General features: G+C 42.7%; 1 protein-coding gene across 7 annotated transcripts in view; it reads left to right on the top strand.

The window, feature by feature from the left end:
* The window catches only part of Mub (poly(rC)-binding protein mub), a 237,973-nt gene that overhangs the window by 135,169 nt on the left and 79,061 nt on the right, over positions 1 to 23,743 (top strand). For 4 of the 7 annotated variants that reach the window (XR_013082880.1, XR_013082879.1, XM_076794402.1 and 1 more), the window contains exon 1: positions 15,819 to 16,019. The exons of 2 other annotated variants lie outside the window; for them this stretch is intronic. The gene's annotated coding sequence lies outside the window, so the exon portion shown is untranslated. Of the gene's footprint in view, positions 1 to 15,818; positions 16,020 to 23,743 lie in introns of those variants that run through there. One more of the 7 variants, XM_076794401.1, reaches the window with a different exon arrangement.

The raw sequence follows: 23,743 nt of genomic DNA, 5'->3' as shown, positions 1-23,743 counted from the left end.
CTACGGTCTCTCTGTGTGGGTATACGTACGAACGTGTACGTACACTTGTGCTTGTAGCCGCGTAACCGTGGGGGGTTGAACTTATTCCAAAGTGCCGGGCTCGGTCGTTCGTAGTTTGGGCCGGATGAAGCACGAGCATCCGAGTTGCAAAACTCGTTACGTATAAATAAAAAGAGCTCGCCAGCGAGGAGGACTTATTTGTTCGCGATAGACCCGGCCTGCGTGCCCCGGCGAGGATAAATACGCGAAACGAAAGAGAACGAATTGGAAGTTCGGTATTTGAATATGTAATACGAACTGCTGGCCGAAGTGGCCTCCTCTCCGCATCTTCTCGGTCGCTTTATGTCGCATTCGCCTGATAGCTCTCGTTCGGTTTATTGTTCACGTCGGACCTATATACGTTCGGGAATTTTTGGTTGGACTTGCGTCGCTTCTTCGCCTTGCCTTTCAATTCGTTCCATTCTTCCAGTAACTACAACCTTGACTGTAATAATTTCCTTCAATTCGAGGCGTTGTTCTGATCAGTCTTGAAATTAAAAATTTTCTACCTGAATTACAGCAAACTCGAGTGGAAAGGAAAGTTATTTTCTTGTTTGAAAAGTTTAGTAGGATGAAAGTAATATAATATCGTTATGAAATTATTCGAAATGCGTTCTTTGCTTGAAATTACTTACTTTTGTTTATAAAAGCAGCCGAAACGGAAATTGTTCACACAAATCAAATACAGTGTCTCCCAAAGAAAACAATATTTATTCCAAAGAACAAAAATATTGGGTTGTCCGGAAAGTTCGTGCCGTTTTTCTGTAAGTGGCATTAGGATAGGTCTGAATATGTCAGAATGATTGAAAACAAATGGTACGTGTACATAGTCTAAAAAGGTGATCTTTCAGGCATGTTTAGGAAAAAGTTTGATTAGGATACATTAATTTTTGTTAGTTTCATACGCTCTTAAATATGGTCGGAGCTTGGTTGTGATGTGCTACCCCATTCACCTTCAGATTTTCATCTTTTTAGGTCAATACAAAATTCCCATAATCACAAAAACTTTAACTCTTTGGTCGACATGAAAAATCACATTTAAAAGTTTTTCGCCGCAAAACGCAAGTTGCGCGAAAGATGGAGAAAGATGATGGAACAAAATGGCACTTATAATAATTCAATAAATGTAATTTCAGTGTACTGCGTTTGAGTTTCCCTTAAAAATCGGCACGAACTTTCCGGACAACGCCAATAAATGCACCATGTCCGCCAGTGATCGAGAAAACTCGTGCGGAAAGAATTCTCGTTTTCGCGGTAATAAAAAATCGGAAGTTTCGACGAAGCAGCCGAGACCCGAGATGAAAGCTCGTGTGTAATTGGCCGCCGGTAAAAATATTATTGCCGGTAGGAAGGACCTGTGCGAACGCTGTAACGTTCTGATGGCGGCTTCGGCTCTGCTCGGCCGAAAGCGCGAGCACGAAAGCCGTATAAGTACGAGCATGCATAAATGCATAAGGCTGCAGATTGCTTCGAATATATCGATGCGTCGCTGCATTCTTCCCTGGGCATAATTCTTGCGCGTGTCACCGGGGTGGCAAAGCGCTTTTGTTGCGCCTGACGATCGGACGCTCTTGTTTTATTCCGTATGAAGCTCACGCCGCGAAATATCCTGCCGTTCGGAAGCGTGACCAAATTCTTTTAGATGGTTTTCATACTCTTCGCTGCCACCTGCGAGCACAAACGCGCGCGTTCGTTGTCCTGGCAAACTGGCCGTAATCGATCCTTCAAATCTGTCGTTTATCAAAACTCGAATCAACATCCCCCGACATTTATTTAATTATTTCACTCGAAAAATAAAGTCCACCGAATGAATTTTTTTTTTTCTGTACACGTACCTGTATCTTTGTTACATTCGGTATGAATTTGTTATAGATATACTTTCTTTCGTGTAGTTAATTATTGTATGTAGTTCCACTCAAAATGATCAGGATGTTCACCTTCAATAGAATAATAGTGAACTCGTTTTTTTTTTGTTAAAGATTGAGATTCAATTTACATTTTTTATTTTTCCTTTTTTTTCTGAAACTATGAAGAACAAATTCAATTCCAAGTGTAAAGGTACTTGTAAAATTAAGTAGAAACGCTTTCTGGGATAAAAAGAGATTTAGAGACACTTGGAAAATGCAGGACTGTGTTCCATTTAAGGGAAGCTATCCTGAAATCGTGGTTCAATAAATTATAGAACTTTGAAGGAACAATGACGTTTATAGACCAACCGTCCCATGAAACAGTGACAAACGTCTGTTTGGGCGAGTGTTGCACTATTCTGGCGTGATTTATGTAAAATTGTGTGTCGGCAGGTCGCATTTAGTATCATTTGGAAGATGGTGGTGCAGGTCACGATGATTATTTATTTCTGTATTGGCCGCGGAGAGACAGTTCTTTGGCTGCTTTGTCAGCGGGTCTCGGTTGCCAGGAATTCCGTCTTATTCTCGCGGTTTTTTTCTTCTTCTGTTATAGCAAATAGTAATGCTTAGTATTTTGCGGTCAAGGATTGATCAAGCCCTCCGCGAAGCCGATGGTGATCTAATTCCCGACGATGTTCGGCCGCGGTTAGGGATACACAAACGCGCGCCGTCTAAATAAAGACGTATCCTCCGACGTCAGTCGAAGTGTCATTTAGAAACGGTGTTGCGAGCGTCAAAGCTGTTTTCACCGGAGAGAGGATCCTTGTGATTTCAGGTGACACTGACGGCCCGGCGATCGGCCGGGGACGTCACTCTATCCCCGGCGATCGTGCATTTAAATATCTTGCTCCCGATGCGATTTTCAGACGCCATAATTTAATTGGCTCGCCTCTAGACGAGAGTGGAAGTCGCGGCCGACTCGCGTTGCAATTCGAGAGAATATTTAACTTCGTTCCCGCGGATAATCCGATTCCCCGTTTATTATATCGCGTTCGTCGCTCGAAAACGACGTCGAAACAATTACCGTTTACAGAAACGTCAGCCGACGAGTGAAACGGCTCTTGCTACCTTCAATTAAGCCGTGGAAATTCCCTCATTGGATAAACAAACTCGCGACAACTATAAATAACTGCACCCGCGAAACTGAGAGAAGAAGCTGAAGTAGCTGACCCCTCTTAACAGGACTTTTCCAAACATAATCAAATATTTCACCAGTCGATTTTAACGAGAAGCTTTAGGAATTAATTTTATTGCTCGAATTAATTCTGTGAGATCCGTGATTTAGAAATGATTTTATGTTCCTCAGGGTTAAAAATTCACTCGCTTTATATGCATTGCAAAATTAATTTTCTCCCGTTAAAAAATTACAAATGCACCACTTTGCCGGTTTAAAGTATTAAACAAAAATGGCTATTATCCTAGCGTCTGGAAAATTGTATCTTACCGCAGACGGTGCTGTTAACTAACAATATTCGCAACAAAATAATGTCGCTATGCCATCGACAAACGTGGGACGTATACCTCTTCGCGCGAGACAAACTTCCGACGGTGTAAACACGGCAACGCTAGTCGATACTAATTACCATTGCGAGTCGCGTAACAGGAAGACCAACTGGTATTAACGTCACCATAATTGCTGATTTTAACGAGGAAAACACTGTTATTGGAAATGGAGTTTGTACTAACGGGATAATAGAAATTTTTAATAATCACGCTTCTTCGGTCGCGCGGTAGTGATAATGACCTATTACATCATGACCGCTTATGTCGAACAATTTTATTTTACTCGCAACGTTTTTTTTTTGTCTGCGTACACGCGGACTATTCTACTTGCCCGACGAAGATATTCACCAATATCACAAAATACGAACTGTTTAAATTACAGACCAAGTAGATTAATTCACAAAAGACTAAGTAAGTTAATTTTCATATAAAAAAATAAGATTTTCATAGTTGCACATTTGTCGCTTTTTCGTCTAATTGAACTGATACTTTTAATAAGTGAAGAAGTAAAATGTTTCAGAGTGGATTTTACGATTTCAGAATCAATTTAAAATTGTTTAAAGTTGGAGAAGTGTTTGTTCAAGAGTGGCGAGGGATGGCAAAGATTGATTTTCGGATGAAACATAGTAAGCGAGCTCGAAGATGTTCACAAGTCGGCTGTTGTCAGCGATTACCACGACGGAATTCGAAGCGAGGCACAAACCTGCGTCGTTTATTTGCCGACGGGGGCGACAACCGTTCGGAACTCAATTTCCACAGGGCGTCATTATACTTACGTATCGAAACCGTGGACCGGCGTATGCATATGCATACGAGCTAGCGAATGCACGTCATAGCTGGCTCACAGAGGTGGCGCGTGCATAAACTCCGAACGCCGCGATCGCGTATTGTCTCTGCAGCTCGAGACGGTGTTCGATGAGAGAAATTCGAACCTTGGTACACGCATCTAATTTTAGTGGAAGTTCGTTCAACCCTTCTTCGTGTACGGGGTATCTCATTTGTATGTACAGTAAATATCAACTGAGAGACCATCGATCGCACCGAAACATATTTTATGTACGTAGAAAATATTTGGAGAAACTTGTACAATTTTTAAATACAATTCTTTCAACTAAAATGTCGAACAACGTGTACAGTTTCTTCATCTTGATCTTCGAGTTTGACGAGGATGAACAGAAAAATAATGCAGTCTTTCCTATAATCTTAGAGTTGCGACTCGTGAATCTTTGAACCTTTCAATTCGGTCGAACTGGAACGCTGAAAACAGTGTACAATTTTTAAATTTTGCTCTTTGAATTTTGTAGAATCTTGAAATTTTTACCTCTGAATTTTTACCGTTGACAGTGGAGGGGACAGGCGAACTGACTAAGATCGTGTAGCTCCGCTCGACTTCGATCAGGACTCTACTGTAGCTTGTATAACTTTATAATTTTGATCCTTGAGCTCGATCGTCCCAGAACGCGAAACAACTTGTCCAATCTTTGAATTTGATCGAGTCGAAAACATTGAAATGGAATGAAATCGTTAGACGATAAACTTCCTGTTGATTGCGTAAATAGAGAACGCGATATTTACGAAAGAATGGAGGAGTTCGATGGCTGTTCATTACGAGAGGGACATCGCCGTAATAAAATATCTCCGGACGAATAAAAAGTCCGTCGCTATTACTTAACAACGAGTGACACGGATCCTGCTAAACGATCAGTCGGAACGCAGCAATATCAATACTCGGCGTGCCAAAGCCGTAGAATCCATCATGTCCAGGCAATAGATTTCATCCAATTATAGATCCTCTCGTATATAGACTGGCTTTACAAAAAGAAGCCGGATAATCTACGATATATGTAGGTTTTCCATTCAGATGAACAAAATCCCACCGATCAATCTTGACACGAGCATAAATCATAAACTCCATTATTTGGTGCAATCAGGCGCAAATTGCAACACCAAATAAAAACATCCCCCGCAAGAAAAATACACAGATATCCAGTTTCAAGCTACATCATTATTTTGTAGTTGCAATAAATGTTCCTACCTTTTATAATCACTTCTCTAGTTAAATAAAAAATAGTGTTTCCGTAAATTACCTTGATAATTGCATTCAATTGCTAATTGTAATTTTACTAATTGTCAGAAATTCGTGGTCACGAATGCACAGAATCCCCAGTTCGCTAATTACTCGCCGAAGAACATCTCCAGCGAACTCCGTCGAAGTCGGGATTGCAAAATGGACGTGTCCGAACGAAAATAGCGATTCCGCATTCATCTAAGTCCCGCTATCGTCTGTTTCATTAACAGAAGCAGTCGCTGCCACGGCAAGGTTTCCATTAACCCCCGGCAAAACGTTGACTGCTAGAAGCTCAGAATTTTGGGTGGTATTCTGTTTCCGGATGCCGGGGCGCTCGCCCGCTCTCGCACTTCGGGCCGCCGACCTATAAATCACGTAATTCTCATCCCCCATTATGGTTAATCTCCGCATATACTCTGTCTCCCCGCGTCTGACTTTGGATTTCCATTCCGGGACCGCCGCTTCATCTCCTGATGATTCCCGAATCAATGTCAAACCGCGATTTATGGAGACACCGGCAACCGTGCGGGAATGTAACGCTGCAACGCCCGGGGTTGTAAACGTCGGGGCGGCTTCAAATTCTGTCTTCTGATCGCCCGAAATTGGACCAGTCACCACGTAAAAGCTATTTTTGATATTCCGCTGCCGGGCTCCACGCTGCAATCTTTTGTTGCGAACGAATTCTACAAAGAAACGGTCGCGTTATAGTCTGCGCATCTGTATGCAGTTAGAACATGTATGAAATTCTAAACGCATAAAAGTATGTCCGTATTAACGAAAACGAATGACACATCTAATTTTAACTTGAAGAATTTTTTCTCCTCGCCGTGGGTCTTGAGAAATCATTTTTCGAGAAAGCGAATAGCATGGGTATACCGTTTCCTCGGACTAACAGGAAATAGCACAGTGGGATCACCGTAAAAATTTAATTAAACTCCGTTAAAATACTTGTTGGTGTACAGTTTAAGACTACAGAAAGGTGCAAAAGAAGTTGAAGAAGTTGATCAATTTGAATTCTACCGGGCTCGTGAGAGAGCCCAGGATACCGTTTCTTGATCAAGCGTGCACATTGCGGCAGAAACTTTTCGGACGACCCAGCAAGATTCGTAAAGGATTGAAGGGGGGAGGGAAGAGTTAGACCAAGGAGTCCTCGGGACGCAAAAATCGTTACCACGTGGGATCTCGCTCGTTCGGCCATGTTTCCAGCCGCCATGACGCACGCAAACTACTTGCCCGGACAATGTGGAAATTATAATCCACTTGACGAAGATCCGGTCTCGTTAGAATTTCATTAGAAGCATCTGCTTCGGCGGACGAGGCGAGGTGACGTTGCCCCGGGTTATTCCTAACGAGGCCTGATTGAACAAGTGACTACATGGTACCCGGTCAAGGTACCGGCTGCCGGGAAAACCCGAGGAAACCTTAAAACCGGCTGCACCGGAAGACGGCGAAAGGGAGAGGAAAGGGCAAGGGACGAAGGAAGGGAAAGCGAGAAAGAGGGGAAAAAAAGCGGCGAAGAAGGGCGGAGAACAATGGCACCTAGATGAAAGAGTTTGCAGGCCCCGGGCCACACCAGGGCTTTTCTATGTTCCCCGCCCCTGCCCTCGTCTCGTTGATACCGAAACGCTCGCAATTAGTCGAGCGAATTGAAACAAAACAGCGACCACCGTGTTCCCACCGACGCGACGTGTACCCGTCGAACCGCGTTTCACATGCGAACTGCTCATACCTGCCGCGATTTTATAGTAGCGTGCTCTCGAAATGTTTGCGTGCCTTATGTCGGGGCCACGAAGGCTTTGTCTCTTTTCAGTCTGTCGATGGTAGATTAAAATTTTAGAGTTCCTATTTATTTCACGCTAGACCTTTATGCAATGGCACCGTCGCAAGGAAGCAATGGGTGTCACGGAAATTGATAATATTTCCCTTTCGTTTCTAACAGAAGACACTTTCCAAAAACACACTTTTCCCTTCCTCAGATTTGTATAAAATGGTTTCCGAGCAGCAATTTTAACCCTTAGCACTCGAGTGGCGACTCTGAAGCACCACTAGAAATGGTTGTGGCAATATTTCAAGGAAATTACAAAAAATATTACACAATATTTGTTACATTACAAAATTTGTATTCAACAGATTACTAAACATTTAAATATTATATGTGGAAATCGAATCAGTTTCGTATGAATAAAATGAAAATATTCTAAGACGGAAGAAAAATTTAGTTTTAGAATGAAAATAGCGCCGAGTGCAAAGGGTTAAGCTTACTACAAAATTATTGTCTATCGATTTCGGCGCGTGTAACATTAAGAAAAGAGATGTTACCGTTATTCGCGATAACAGTTGTTCATTGCCGAGATGATTATCTCACACCCACGATAACCTCTACAAACAGCTTAAAACCGAGAGGACGATGTATGTATGTACCAAGCAGTCGGCGGAACAGCGACAAAAGTAATAACATCCAGACATATAAATGGTTTTGTTTTGAGGAATTAAAGATCATTTGAGAGGTAGCAATCCTGCTGCGCTGCAAAGTGGGGATTAACGGGGATGCACGAGTATGAAGAGAGATCATATTTTCGCGGGATATCTGACTAATTAGGGAACGAAGATTACAGAGTTGCGAAAAAATTGTTGAACAAAAGTCCCGCATAAATTTCTCTTAAGGGAACAGAGTATAATCGCCTAAGTTCCATCTCCCCGGGAATCGTTCGGTCCGAACCTAAAATTATGGCTGATGCAAACTTTGTTCGACCGTAAAGACACTAATTTGTAAACCTCGAATTTTTTGATTATGTTAAACGATACGCAGACGTGATTCAATTAGATACGTACAGTATTCGAATGAAAGAAAACCTGTCCTTTTCTTTCGATATAATGAGGGAGTTAAAGTAGTATTAAAAATGTTAAGAATTATCTTCGTCGAACATAAAGAACATGCCGGATATGTTCGTCTTGATCTGAAGAGAGAAACTGGTAACCGAATGACGAAATACGAAACGCGTTTGAAAGAAGGCAAGCAAATATTTGGAAATAATATAAAATTTATGTAGAATAAAATTTAAACTTCGCGAGAAAATTCTGCTCGAAATATAAACGACATGATTTATGCATCAGCCCAACAGCAATTTAAAGTGGCTGATGAAAAATTCAAATCTAGATGGAACATTTGTCGAGAGGGACTCAAGTGCTGCCATTCAATAGTTAGAATAATTTGTAACAACCTAAAGCAGAGTATTTGTCCGTGATTAATTCAAGAATGAACGTAACTTACGCCATCGGAACAGGATGAACAATTTTCCACGAGAAATCGGTTCTTTTGAATAAAATTCGTGGTTCGGATCGTCCCGCGGAGATCATTCTGGTCTGATTCGAGGGAAGGTTTTTCAGAGGCGAGCATTCAGCCATTTTCTGACACCAAGAAATACGCACCCGTTTGCTCGAATGGTAGCATATTCACGCGTCCGGTGGGTGGTAGACGGTCGGGCAAAGAGTCATTTCAATAACCGCTCGTAGAGCTCCAATAACTGTACGGCTTATCCCCATAGCGTCCCCCCCCCCCCACCTATCCAACCATTTTTCCCCCGGGATATCGAGCCACGGGGATTCCCCTGACTGGCTTCTATCCGGGTCAAAATCTTGTCGCGGCCGTAGACGTCGCGTCGCTCTCATTTCCGTCAACCCTAACGTTCTCCGGCGGATTTCTCGGCTGAGAACACCCAGCCAGCCGCCCCTCCGTCTCCATAGGGGTTGACTTTTCGCCTGTGTGGTGGTTTTCATCGGACGTCGAATCGCACCGCGTACCGTTTCGCATTTGTTTGCGTGGCTCGATCCCGAGACGTCTGCGTTCGAGAAGGAAATGAAGGCGGCGACGAACAAGAAACGACCGAGGTCGACCTCCATTTCTGGCTTCTGAGACGCGACCTCACAATCCTGACTTGCTTCGAGGCTGCGTCGCAAAAATTTCATCAATTAACCGTTCGAAACAAATTAACCCGCTGCGTATAAAATATTGAAGTGAACGGATGAGGTGTTGCATTCCATTTAAAAAGTCGAGCTTCATAGCTAAAAGATTAACCCTTAACGCTCCAACATTTAATTGTGAATATACCGGCAACTCCAACTTATTCTCATCATACTTCGACCTGCAAGTCGGATTTTAAATGCTACAATGACGTGTAAATAATAATATTAAAGTCATTCAAAACAATCTTTATTCATCTCAGAAGTAATATAATTTTGATTACAATATTCATATTAATCGGTCGCACATCGGTGGTGCCTGAGAGGCACACTTGGAGCGTTAAGGGTTAAAGGTCCCAAGGAAGTTTCACGAGAAATGTGTAAATTTAAAAAATTGATTTACCGAAGCCACGGTAAAAGTGACAAATTCCCGGCAGTTTCTTTTTTAAATGACTCTTTTGGTGGATCTTAAAATGTCATCAATTGAATGCTACCCCAAGAAATTGTATAATAACGTATGAATAATTCAGTATCACTTTATAATAATTTCAACACAGCAGCATTTGGCCAGAGAAGCTTCCAGATATTTGTCCATTGCTCGGCGTCGTGTGGAGAAGCGAAAGGGATGAAATAGTAGACAATAATTTTGCGGCTTGCTGCCGAGGTCTGAATCAAGTTTAAACCCACGGATTAGCATTCTTTCAACATACCACTGCGCGCGGTCAGAGTTGGCTGAGGTTTAAAGTAGATCCACGAAAACTGAGCGTTCTCTCCCCAACGGTGCTGCTTTTCTGGAAAACAATAGCATCCAGAAGAGGCATATTTCATGCAAATGGGTGGTTCCAACGTCACTTTATTTCTGCTAATAATACAAATAAATTGTCACCGGTATGCCATTTTTGTGACATTACTTTCTTAAACTTGAAAACGTCAATCTTAGAGGAATTATTCCAACACCTAATTTGAGCTATAATACTTTCAGGACAAGGTTACCTTTTTGTCAATAACCGGGCACCTGGTTGTCCACTTTCAATTTATTTTCGTATCTTTGATACCTTTGTAGATTTTGCATATTCTTCCATGATCGCAAATTCATTTACATTTGATGCCACAGAGATGCGCATTAAAACGTTGTGTATCGTTGTGTATCGCAGAAAATTTCGGTTATCAGCGTAAAGTTCAACCAGACTTTGGAACTAGTATCGCAATCTGATTAGGATACATGGTATGTATAAAGCATGTGATTTTCCATTGAGAAGTTGTCGTAACACCGCGTTTGTAAGTCCGGCAACGTCATTACGACTCGATATTATCAGCTGGCAGGATCGGAAGGAGCTTAGGAGCAGGAAATTGTGAACCGGGAACCGTAATACGACGAAGTTCAAAGACGATCCTCTGGCATGTATTTGCCGTGGCAGTGCACTCTGAAAAATTGCGGACAGTTGTACCGTTTCGAGTAACACACATTGGCCTGTTGAAATCGAAGCGGCAGGATACGGAGCGCGCGCGCGCGCGGCAATCGCAATATGGTAGATCGAGGAAACGTATAATATTTTCTGAGTGGTTAGAACGCGGGATATCTATGCTCTTGGCTGTGACACAATTCCCGGGATGTTCTCCGTCGCACGGAAAACTGTTCGGCACCGAAGCCACCGGGAATACACATCGAATATCGCTTGTTGTATTTCCCGTTCATGTGCGAGATCGCTCGAAAAACCTGTCGCTAGGATGAAGGACATTAAATATTTCTGTTCGAGCGAGATTTGTATCGCTGCCTCACCTACCCACCGTTTCCCGAGACCTTAATCCGTTATGCCCTGGAGGTACTTCGACGAATCACTTTCCATTAAAATCCTGTTACCAAATATCTTCGGATGTTCCAGAAAATTCATTTGATTTCACCGGAATATACTTGTGTTCATGCCTCGATTGAAAAAGGGACATAATTCAGGATGTACGGGATTAATTAATTTGATTTTTTCCATTATTTAGCACTCACACGAGTGACGGATCCAATTCATTAGCAACCTCTTAGATTAATAGGTAACTCTTGCACTCGAAGCTATTTTAATCCCGAAACGAAACATTTCTTCCGACCTAGAATATTTCCCCTCTACATATATATTTTTCATGTTATACATACGGAAATGGTGCAATTTATTCCTACAATACTGAAATGTTTAGGAATTTATTAAATACAAACAAATTTAATAATTTAGAAAATATTTTGGATAATGATACAGCAATTTTTAGTGGTGCCTCACGTTCGAGTGCTAAGGGTTAATATTATTTGGTCCGAATTTGTGGTTCAAATTGTGAGTTAAAGGAATTTTTTTAATAAAGATTCCCGCGAAAGTCCGCTTAAAATTCGCGATGAAAATAGCGACTGACAATAGCATTTGGCCAAGATAAACTCGTTTTACGTTTTAAAAAGTAATTCCTTCTGTCGTCGGAATGTCCCGAAATTTTTCAGAAACTCCTCCGCTGCGTCCAGGGGAATTGCTCTCGTCCGTCTCGAGGAATTCTTTTCCCAGAAAGGAACACCGAATTTCTATCTTTTTACGGGAGAAATTGATATTTTCAGGATCGCATAACCAGGTATTCTAGATCCTCTCGTTAAATCGACGTTCCGTTCGCATTCAATGGGTCGAAATTACCAAAGAACGTTGAATACACCCTTAACCTGAATGCATCGTCTGGCAAAGTAAATGAATTATTGCGCCCGTCATTATTGCCAAGGAATACGCCTGCGAAACGAAGCAACCGCCATTGAATGATTACTTTATCGCGCATAATATGAATTGCTGAATCGTTTTTTTTTCTCTTTCATGAGAGAGAAAGAGAGAGATAGAGAAACCGTTGAATAACAGCTTTTTACATAGGACCACTGATTTTCCAGGCAGACTTAAATGTTTCTCATCTGTCTCTTGCAGATAGAACAAAGACGAATTCAACGACTCGTGTTGCAACGACATTCAAACGATCTTAGACCTCGATACGCGCGTTGGAAATGTATGCGCAGCCTTGTCAACATATAACCTCTTGGATGGTCGTATGGTCATTAGTATTCAAGGCTCAGTGAAGTGGTTTTTGTTAATTATTTATTCTAAGTGTAATTGTCGGTCCGAGCTGGTAAACTCGAAGAAAACTGTGGTCAAATTTTCTAATAAATCTGAAACACCGGACTGCGGGTCTATCTGGAAAATAAAAGTTGTTGCTCGAACTTTACGGCTACTTGAACATTTATTTCTCTTGAAATTCAAATTATTTCTAGCTGTGACACTGAGGATGAAGTTTGATTAGCTTACACTTACGAAGTTAGCTTGGGTCTTCTGAAAATTTCACTCGGGGAAAAAAGAATGGAGTTTGCCGGAGCAGGATGTCGAAAATTGATTCGAATTTCCGGACAAACGATGCGCGAAGTGATCGACACAGCACGGCGGAAATATTATTCACAATCACCGTCCGCAATTTCATATTTATCGAACCGTCGCCGGGCTGGTGTGCACGGTGTACGCGTGCCCAAAGTGCACCACTTAGAGTACCAGCATAATCGTCGAGAAAAGTGCTTCCTAATGAGCTCGGTCTTTCGCAGGTGTACAGAAGTAGTAGTGGTCCCCGTTAGTCTGGATCGAGGTTCCATTGGCCATTGCAAACTGAATTTCCGATAATTGCTTTCCGCACCGCCTAAAATGATAATTAAATTCCTGGTCGCGCTATTACCCATGGCAAGCCATTGTCGTCATAATGGCCTTTCCGGGACGCGTCGTAAGGGGAAGTCGTGGCTACATTTAAGGATGTTCTACAAACAACATCTCGAGGCGCGGGAGCACGGTAATGAACCAAATGGGCAACGCGTCCGAGGGAGCCTGCCCGGCGCAAGGACGACATGTAACATTTAATTAATCGCGTATTTAATACCTGCGTTTTCGTACGCCTCGCTTCAAACCCGGCTGTTTATGCGAACGAGCGTTCACGGCGAACAGCAGGGCCGTACGCCTGAAATTACGAGCCGTGTTGCTGCTGCTGCACAAGAATGTGTGTCACTGTACGTCAAACGGGAGAAAGAAGCATCGAATTTATCGTTGTTCAACGACCTGGTGATAATCGACAGTGGTTCGACCCGGTTTCGTTGGAATATTAGGTGAATTGATCATTCATTTCGCATAATTATTCTCAAATCTTTATGTGCCTATTATAACATGAATAGTATCGTAAAATATCAATTTTCCAACTGAAGTGGCTGCGAGAGCTTGCAATTTCAGTATGGCGGCCGGAGACGTTGATGTACCATGCACACTTATTCCGGCCTTTTTACCCGATAAATGAGGTAATCGAGAAAAATCGGAGGGGATTGTTAAACCGAACAGCACAATTACAGAACTCTTGCTTGTAATTGGGGCTTTAAACGCAAATGATTTACACCTTTTATACCATTGCCGGAAGTTAAATGTTTGTAACTGAATGTCACACTGAAAACAATATTTATTGTTTCCTCAGTATATGCGCATTGCTGTTAACAAAGTATCAGACGCATCAAATTGAAATCGAATTAATTTGTATTTATAAACTTCAGTGTAGTAGGATCGAGAATGTAATTCAATTAGAGGGAATTGCTTACATTAATTCGCTAATCAACTCGTTTCGATTTAAATTCGCGCGAACAATAAATCTGTTGCGTTTCAACAACGGTTTAAAATATTGCTGGTAGAACGTGCTGCCTACATTTCGAGGCATAATAAAATCAGGTTTCATTAAAATGGTAATTATCGGGTCTGTATCTCTCTCGGTGGCGTGCAGAATGCTCGTCCGTTAGTTGCAAGCATGCTCATTGATCCAGAAACGGGTGCCTTTTGTTTAGCTGCTTCGTTCTACCTTTTATTATCAAGTTTTGACACGGCAACGTTCACTTTTACACAGGACTGGGCTCGTTTCAGTCGCCGCTGACTTGTCCTTCGACTGACAGAGGAAAGTTGAATGACTATGGTCCGGATCGGGGCAGGGAAACACGACCAGTTTAAATCGGAAAATCAGTCACCAACGTTACAGTCACCCGGTTGCGGTGTGATTAGTGGTGGCTCATAATTTGGCGAAACGGTTTTAACCGGCCGACCGATTGCCGGTGATTACTCCAGATGCGATTTACAAATGATCATCATGGAGGGCACCGCGACGATTATATCGTAGACGTTGATTTCCAAAACGTGGTCCCCGGGATTACGTTGTTGTTGTTCGACAGCGTTCGGCTGAAATTAACGCTATAGAGAAGCAATTTTCAATAACGCGCCCGGCGTCGTTAAAACGGTTTGTTTGTAAATACCGTTGCGTGCGAAATGAGCATTTGCATATTCGAATGTTTATTTGTACGAACGGATGTTATGTTAAACAAACAGACGGCACGCACGGTAACTTGATTTGTTTTTCACTGTAAATCGTGCAGGGCGGGGAATATTACCAAATACATAGCAATTAGAATCATCCGCGTCGTTATCATTCCAACGTCATAATCTGATGAATATTGTTTTCCGCTTAACCTTTTCGCTCGTGAGCGATGCCGTTCGAAACCAGATCGAACGGTTCCGATAATTTTATTTATGTATGTCGCGCAACACGCTGCGTTCGAACTATGGAAGCCAATTTTTTCCTGTCTGTTTTTTAAACATTGTTTATTTACAGCGTGAAATTGGAATTCGAAAGTTGGGGCACGTTTTATATGAACTAGTGCACTTGGATAAGTTCATTCTAAATAAATTCATTTTCGGACTTTCACCTACTTAAATTCTCTAAAACTACGTGGAATTACTCAACAAACTTATTTCCTTTGGTATACATTATTTAAAAAATGGCTGAAAACTTGGTTAGCCACATTCCTCTTATTTTTATAAAGTAATGTAAAATCCTCGCTTTTAATGCTCCGTAAACCTAGTGTTAAGCATATTCATGTATTCAGTGTATATTCATTTTAAATATATTCAAGAATTGAATATCACCATTTTAAAAATATTCAATCATTGAACATGCTCGTTTAAATTTTGTAACTTCATGCCTAACAAACGATTTTTCTCACAACAAAATGACTAAGAACCGTCAATTAATTGTTAGTTTACATCGAGAGATCAATACGAATCGATTTCGATTATTTTCAAGCCGTAGAATGTGAATTGGGTTACCGGTGGTCGAAGAGAGCGTTCAAAGTTGGCGCGCGTTCGGCAGTAGAGCGGTAAAGCATGTCCGCCATTGGTCGGCCAATGGCGTGCGCCGGTTGATCGAGATATCGCGAGGTATCGCGAGAGGGCGGTAGCGTCGCACGGCGAACACGCATCAGCGGCGCGCACAGCGCCGCGCATCGACGGAATAGAGCGAGACCGGACGTAAGAGAGAACGAGCTAGACTCGTTCGCGTTCCGCCGAGGTGGTGCAGTTTTCCAGTGTCGCGTAGAGTGTAGTGTTTTTCTTCCTTTCCCCCCGTTTCCGTGGATCGAGTGTAGTGTGCGTCGATGAAGCGAGCCAGATCTATCCCCGATGATTAAGGAGTGCATTTAGGTAATTAAGAATATTCTCATACGGCCGCGCCCCATTAAAATGCGAACCTCGTCCCTTCGGGACGCCTCGCGACGACGGGAACAACGATGGTGCGCCACTATAGCGCACACGCCGCGCCGGCGTTATTACCGTTCGTTCAATTTTCCCGAATTCTACCAACGATTATGTGTTCGAACGCGCGCCAACCAACTCGTGCACTCTGATCGTCGTTCCCGAGCTTGGATCGCGAGTGTTGCGTTCCCGTGTGCAAGGTGTGCACATCGGGGAAAAATATGTACGTATGCACACGGTGCCGGGAGGGAGACACGGTTTGCAGCGTGGTGTGACGCCGCCGTCAATGTCGAGCTCTTCGAAATGAATTCGCGAACGCTACCTACCACGCCGTTCACACCGTTTCTGGTGATACTCGCAACGTGTAGATACGACGAAATCTTTATTTATACGTCCGTAATAATAATAATACTTCGACTAATCTTATCGGTTCGCGGTCGGTACAGTGGCAAGTGAACCAGTGTTTTCGTTGCCGCGTGTCGCCTCTGCGTTCCATCCTGTCTCGCGTTTCGACGGTACAATACGTTCGGCTGCGTAATTCAAACGGACACGGAATACAAACGACCAGCAACGAAGGAAGATAGGAAAGCTGATGCTGGCAAATCGAACGATCGGTTCTTTTCCCCTCCTACCTCGGATATTAACGTGCGAGGGAGAGAAGAAGAGATACCAATGCGAGAGATACACATATATATATAGAGTTGGAGAGAAAGAGAGAACGACTGGCCCCGTCGAGCGTGCGACCGAGACAGGCCGTGTTTCTAGCGATTAGTTTTCTCCCGAGACTGTACCGCTTCTGGTCGTCGACTTTTGTATTTGCGTACCCTCCCCCCTCCCGTGCTACTGTCTCCGAAACAATGCTGCTTTTCGCCGCATGCTTTTCAGCCCGAAACCGAACGATCCTACCACCGGCGGCGTTCACAATGCAGACTACATCCGGCGATGTACGTCTCTGCAACGTGCGTCCCGTGTCCGCGTTCGAACACGTTCAAATTGTTTACCAACGGTAACCGAACATTTTTCATTTTTTGGGACGATCATCGTGCACAGTCTCCAGATGATAGTCGTCTGGCAGCAGGTCTGTGGAATCAAAATTTCCGACTCCGGTGTATTATAGAGTATTTCCCAAAATTGATTACTTCTCCACAGTACCTCTAAAAATTTCACGGTTCTCTCTCTCTCTAATGCGAAAAGCAGAACAGTGAATGTTCGATATTTACATTTTCTATACAAATCTACTAACTTTATTATACAAGTAATTGTACTACAACTTTCAATTATCTCGAGTACATTTTCGATTTTAGTAAAATCGATTATGTTGTCGGAGTCAGCATATTTTCGTCCAAACTTCGACTCCGACTCCGCAGCCCTGTCTGGCAGCGCGTGTGCAAGCGGAATAACTATCGCGTCGTGAAACTCGTCGGCCAGTTGCATTTATGGAAAAGCCGGTTTTCTGGGTTACATAAAGAGACACGACGTACGTGTGCGTACGTTCTCGCGGTGGGAACGAGCTGTGTGCGTGTCGGTGAAAGAGGAAATTTTACACGAGCGTATACCGTTTACCACCGATAGCAGCGGTATCGGCGTCGGCTTTGTCCTTTGATTTTTCTCGATCACGAACCCCGGTGTTTCTAGACTACCAATACTCGACGAGCAAATCCGCGCACCGGATCGCGCGGATTACCGACGGGTCGTGATTGCTCGAATTAGTCGGGGTCGTCCGTTAACATTACGCAATGTCTGGTGCAACGACCCGCGTCGCGCGTTACACACACCGAAAAAAAGCGCATGATTTTGCAGCTAGGGGGATGAGAAGGGAGGGGAGAGGGCTAGGTGAAGAGACGCGGGGGAGGGTAGGACGGTGAGGATCGGGAACGGTTTAAACGATTCGACCGTTGGCGTCGTTAAGTCGGCGTGTGCACGCGCAGGTATAACGGAACGCGGATTGCACTAAATTCCACGGTGCAATTGCATTGCGGGGACAGCAGCGGAGCGAAACGGTCACAGTCGCCGGTATAGACGCGCATGGTCGATTAGAAAGACAGGGCAAGGCTAAATATAGTGCGTGCGCTCGCGTTAACAGAGCTTTTCAATTTGAAATTCAGATATTCCGCGCGACGACGCCGATGCTCCGATAATTAGCGGCCGGCGCTCCTCGTGGACAACAACAGCCGATGAAAGTTGTTGTGTTTACGTTGCCCGGCCCGGTGAACCGTGACAGTGTTTGTCAGGGAGCATTGTCTCGGATTATTGAGATTGCGCGCGTCGGAATTAACGATCGGTGACCACCGGGGGTGCTTCATAATGTTTCATTAAGAACGCGATTCGGTTTCGGGGCAAAACACGGGCTTGAACGGCGATTTTCATTTCTGCGCGTGTCTCGCGGCCGATCGAATGTAAATGCAGTTTTATTGACGAACGAGAACAATCGGGCTGCCGTTCTATGTTTCTCTCGCGTTCCCGCGTCAATATTCGCGGTTATGTACATACCAGCGAACAATACATGGATCCGATCCACGTTGCCCGCGCTTATTGTGTGCAAACGCGCAAGCGCCAGCGCCATCTCGCGGCGTCGCGCGAATTTTCTGCTTCCTGTGTGCGCGAAATAACCACGCGACCCGACACTATGTAGCGATGTGATTCGTGGCGATGTTTTTTTAGATCCTCCTCGGTTGGTTTTGAGGGATTTCTTTTTCCAAGATAGACACGTTTATCAAGGGCACGGTCTTCGTAGATTCGCGATAAGGTAGAGTGACCACATTACCGACAAAAATGGGAGAAAAATAGTTTTACGCGCCTCGACTTTTCGTCCTTATATGAGAATATTTTTCGCTGGAGAAGGGCTCATTCGAAGGTTCAATCTAGCAGTTGGTCTTGTTTCGACAATTTTTGTAAAGAAATCGGCTACTGTTTGGTATTGAGATTTTGACATGTTCTCCATTATTTTGACTATACAAGGTAATTATTTGAAGTTAAAATACTTACAATTGTAGGAGTTACAGTTCCCTGAAGGTGGAGGGGGGAGCATGTAAAAAGAAGTGTCCTATTGCCTGACACGTTTCCAGCTGTTCCATTTGCTTGAAATTCAAAAAAATAAAATAGCGTTTTAGTTAGTCCTTCTCGAAGCCGATTTCGAAAATATCAATATTTCGAAAAGTTACCAAGTTCGAAATGACGCGCCAACTGTTCAAATACCTCAACTAGATTTATAGTTACAGTCATCTGTAGGGAGCCCACAAAACTAACCGGAACACCTAATGCTTCCTTCAATTGTTGCGATTTAGAGTTCTTTAAAATTTGAATTATCTGTCGTCTGTGGTTACGCAGAGTAGGATAGCGTAAATAGGGACAATGGATAAGTATTTCCGTTATTTATTGGCGTACTAGAATAGCTCTCTTCGTTGAAAAGTTGTGGTATGATCATCTTCAATAAACTCTGAGTATCCAACATTGTACACCATAGAAATTTGTCGTTATGAATAGAGCGCGGATTTTATGCACTTCTAGCAAAAATCAGTTAATATACATATTATATATCTCTGTTTTTCGCAATATAACAGGCTGAATTATACATTTCGATTGAAAACATCGATCAATAGTCTATAAACACGGTTATAACAAAAGCAATGACCAACGAACGATTCGTTCTGAATAGTCGTACGTGTTTCTAAAAGTGGGACAAGTTTTAGGGGTCTTTCTCTGCGATCACGAATAACGGACATTATTTAGGTGTTCCCATTTAGGTGCCTCACCCTACACGTAGAGGGTCACACAATTGGGACAGGTTAATATCTCGTCTAGTTAGAGGCAGGAAAAACTCGTAAACGAGACATTTCGTATTTAGTAGCTTCCCTTCCCCGGAAATGCATCTAACAAATGCATGGCGACGTGGATCAATTGTCCCGAGGCATTCAACAAATTTTTAAAATACTCTAATCTGAAATCTTCTGTAGAACATGCTTTATTCAAAGGACAATTAAAATTTGAAAGCATATCTTTTAGAAGTCATTTTTAACAGAAGAATAAATAATAGAGAAGGATATGGTGTTCCGTTTGAAAGAAAAATGGACCGTTTGAAAAACTTCCGCTTTTATGTCTCTTTCCTCTTCAATCAAACGGGAGAGAGAAAGGGAGAGAGAGAGAGAGAGTCGATCCCAATTGCGTTACTGACCCTGTATGTAGTTGGAGCAAATTAAATTCATTGCGCCAGATTCATCGTTCCATTAAACTATTACAGTACTGCACATACCGTTATCATCTAAAGTAACCGATTACGGTGAATAATTCCCGGCATTTTTCGACATTTCACGATTCTAACCACCGTGAATATGCTATAGAACGCGATTTGCAATTGAAAGGGGTCGTAGAGGCGGCTGGTTAATTTTTCAAAAATTACGATTCCCGTTTAAGCGAACATTTTTTCCATTCCCGATGCTCTTTCCGCGCAGCCAGAACGTTTCGCGTGCGGATATCGCGGAACGTTACGTTCGGTGCATTATTGCGCGAAAATCCAGCGACCGTTAAAAGTGCAGATACCATCGGGATCGATATGTATACCGGCTCGGGGCAGGAAAAATCCGACCGAGATAACGCCTCTGTCTGATAATGCGGTATGCAGAGCATGCGACCGGTGTCTTTGTTGAAACAAAGTGTCTGTCGCTACGTGTGCGACACGCAGCCAGACGTGCAAGTCGAGTGAGAGAACGACCGATGCATCGGACAGAGCAAGAAACCTATCCGGTGCACTTTTAGCGGTGGGGGCACGAGGGGGCCATTGAGAAAGGGGCGTAGCAACCGACGAGAGTACCCCCTTCCTCCGATCTGCCTGAAATGGGATACCGTTTATGAAGCGCGTGCTCATTCGGGAGGAGAATGTCCCATAGAAAGGAGCACCGTAATTTTTGAAAAATTACTGATTTAAAAATTTCACTGTATCACCACTAGAACTACGGGGTCCCAAATTCTTCATTTTCAGATTATCGAGATCGTGAAGGTATTGTCGCGATTTTTATCGAATCACACAAAGCTTGTATGTTAACAAAGCTACCTCTTACACAACTACTATAACTCCAATTTTATCAGTAGGGAATTGAGAAAGGGGCGTAGCCACACATTCTTCTCTTCAACGAGCACGCGCTTCATAATGAAGTTGCGTTCCCATAGAACGGAACACGAAAATTTTATAATTTTATTCGCAATCAAAAGCGGATCAAACGTGGATCAAAAGCCTGTATCTCAAAACGTTATTGTGTCAAACGTTACCAATCGAGTATGCAGTCTCGTTATTTTTATAAAGCTACAGTCGAATAAATAGTCTTGTTATTTTTAGAAAGTAAAATACTCACTTTTAGTTCTGCAGTCTTACAGCTGGAGCTAACTCATTCGGAGCGGAAACCTCGTTACAATCACGGAAGCAAACGCATCTGCGTGCAGTCAAGGCTGCCTCCATAAATCAAAATGATTAAGTTTCTTTTTATTCTAAAGCAATATTCGCGATGTACTTTCTAAAACCGAACGGTTTTGTAGTAATGCGCGATGATTGAGCTGTTACGTGTACAAGGAAAATTCTCATCAAGTTTTGAAAGATACTGCCGCACTCTTTTCAACTTGTTAATCACTTGTCTTGCAACAGCGAATTAAACTCGTGGCGTGATTTTTAACGCGAAAATAAAGGTCTACCTTTCTTTCATTGATATTTAGCTGAATAGACACCAGTTAGCATACAGTAGACATGAATTTTACAGGAAACTATGAACAGGGAAGTTCTAATCACTGCAAATAAATCATGAGGCAAGTGTTGTTAAGACAGAAATTTCTGTTTAATTCCTGTTCGTTGTGATTGAAGTAGACAATTTTTATAATAAGCTAATATATTTTTGAAACTTGCAACTCTCATTTCAGAACGTCTCTAAACCGCTGAGCACGGCATCTCTGTTAAAACAAATAATGAATTCAGAATCTTAGCGTCTTGGTTCCCCCGACAACAGGGAATTTAGAGGGATTTACTCGAGCGAAAGCCTGGACAGCAGGGAATTGAAACACCGAAGTTGTTTTAATTGAAACGCATGCAAAAACAATGGAGATTGCAAGCTGTTGGCCGCGCGATTTCGTAGAACACGGCGTTTCACATGAATTGCCAAAGTGAATGAAAAATATCGGGCCGTATAAAAATAGGTTAACGTTCGAAAGATGTGTAGTGCATCGACGTTCCCCGCGAAGCTCCTGCTTCGCCGTTTGACAAATAAACAACTGCGTTTGAGAATGTCACGTTACGTGCCTCGCGAGCTAAAATAGGTCACCTGCACTCTGTTATCGACGCGACCATTACCTTTTTGCATAAACACGCCTACAATTTTTATGTATACGAGCTCATGTTTATCAAAACGTGTTGTGCACCGAATTCGTGTCGCTTGACGGAATAATTTCACCGAATAGTTCTTTTCAAATATATTTTATGACGTGCTGTACACTTTTTCTAGAACCCCCCCTTATGTCTGGGATAAATATTTGTAGAAAATTTACTTTATTGTACATTCCATTTAAAATACTGCAACAGTTGGCCTATTTAACGAACTGTTTATTTCAATTAATCGTTTGACTCGAGAGCACAATCTTATCCAGCTTTTATTCAGTCATGTAAACAATCTCGTCAGTGAACATCGAGTTAGAAAAAGCCTCTCGGGTGGGCAAATATTAGCGAGTATTATTTATTCTTTCAAAACTTGTGTTATTGTTCGGTCGAGCTGTTATCGTTAAACATTCAAATAAAACTTTGTCCTCGAACTATCTCCATCACGGTGACGATAACTACTGATAGCGAGATTACGATTTCGCAGCCGAAACAGATCAATTCCAGTAATTATTTCATTATTTCCAAACGATCCGAGATATCGAGCTGGATGGTGAACCTTATAGGAGTTGGAATAATTGCATTCGGTGCATGAAAGTAAAATAAGCAACGTCGGAGCAGCCTGGTGCCCCCTCCGGGACAGTTTGGCTGCACTTTTAGGTATTTATCGCCTGACCTGAAAACTGAACAAGCGAAGCCATAGTCGGGGGGTATTATACACCTCCGTTTCCCTCGAACGACGAACATTTCGTCACGCCGAATCCCTTTACCTGTGCGTTAGGCTCGGGAAGATTCGCGTGTGCACCTCGCAATGTCTTAATTCCTCGACAAACGAGTCCTCGGAAGCCTATTAATACGACACCGTCCGTGAACTCTGCCCTATTACCTTAATAACTATTAATCCATTATTCCGTTTCGTTTTACTTTCTGCAATTTTCTGCAATTTAACCCTCGTACCCTTTAAAACTATCTGCACAAAAGGCCCTAGTGTCCTAGGAACTAGAAAATTCATAAATTAATTCGACTTCTAATTTCTTCTCGACTTTTACTGATTGTTTACAAACTAAAATGCATTCTGTTCTTCAAAAGAATTTCTATCATTTTCTATGCATTTACTTCATCTCGCAAATGAATATTCAATACGGACAATTTGAATTCGAAGAAATACAGTCACGGTTTTTAATACGTCTTTCTACAACGAACGGAAAGAAATTAAATGTTTTGCAGTATCCGAAAAGACACCGAATTTTTCTTCAACGTGACGAATTTCAGCGTCACATATTTCACAATTTTATGAAGAAGCTGCGTGTCAATAGTTTCAGAC

This window comes from Halictus rubicundus, chromosome 10, assembly GCF_050948215.1.
Source record: "Halictus rubicundus isolate RS-2024b chromosome 10, iyHalRubi1_principal, whole genome shotgun sequence".
Classification (NCBI taxonomy): domain Eukaryota; kingdom Metazoa; phylum Arthropoda; class Insecta; order Hymenoptera; family Halictidae; genus Halictus; species Halictus rubicundus.
This window is presented reverse-complemented; position numbering and strand designations above follow the sequence as displayed.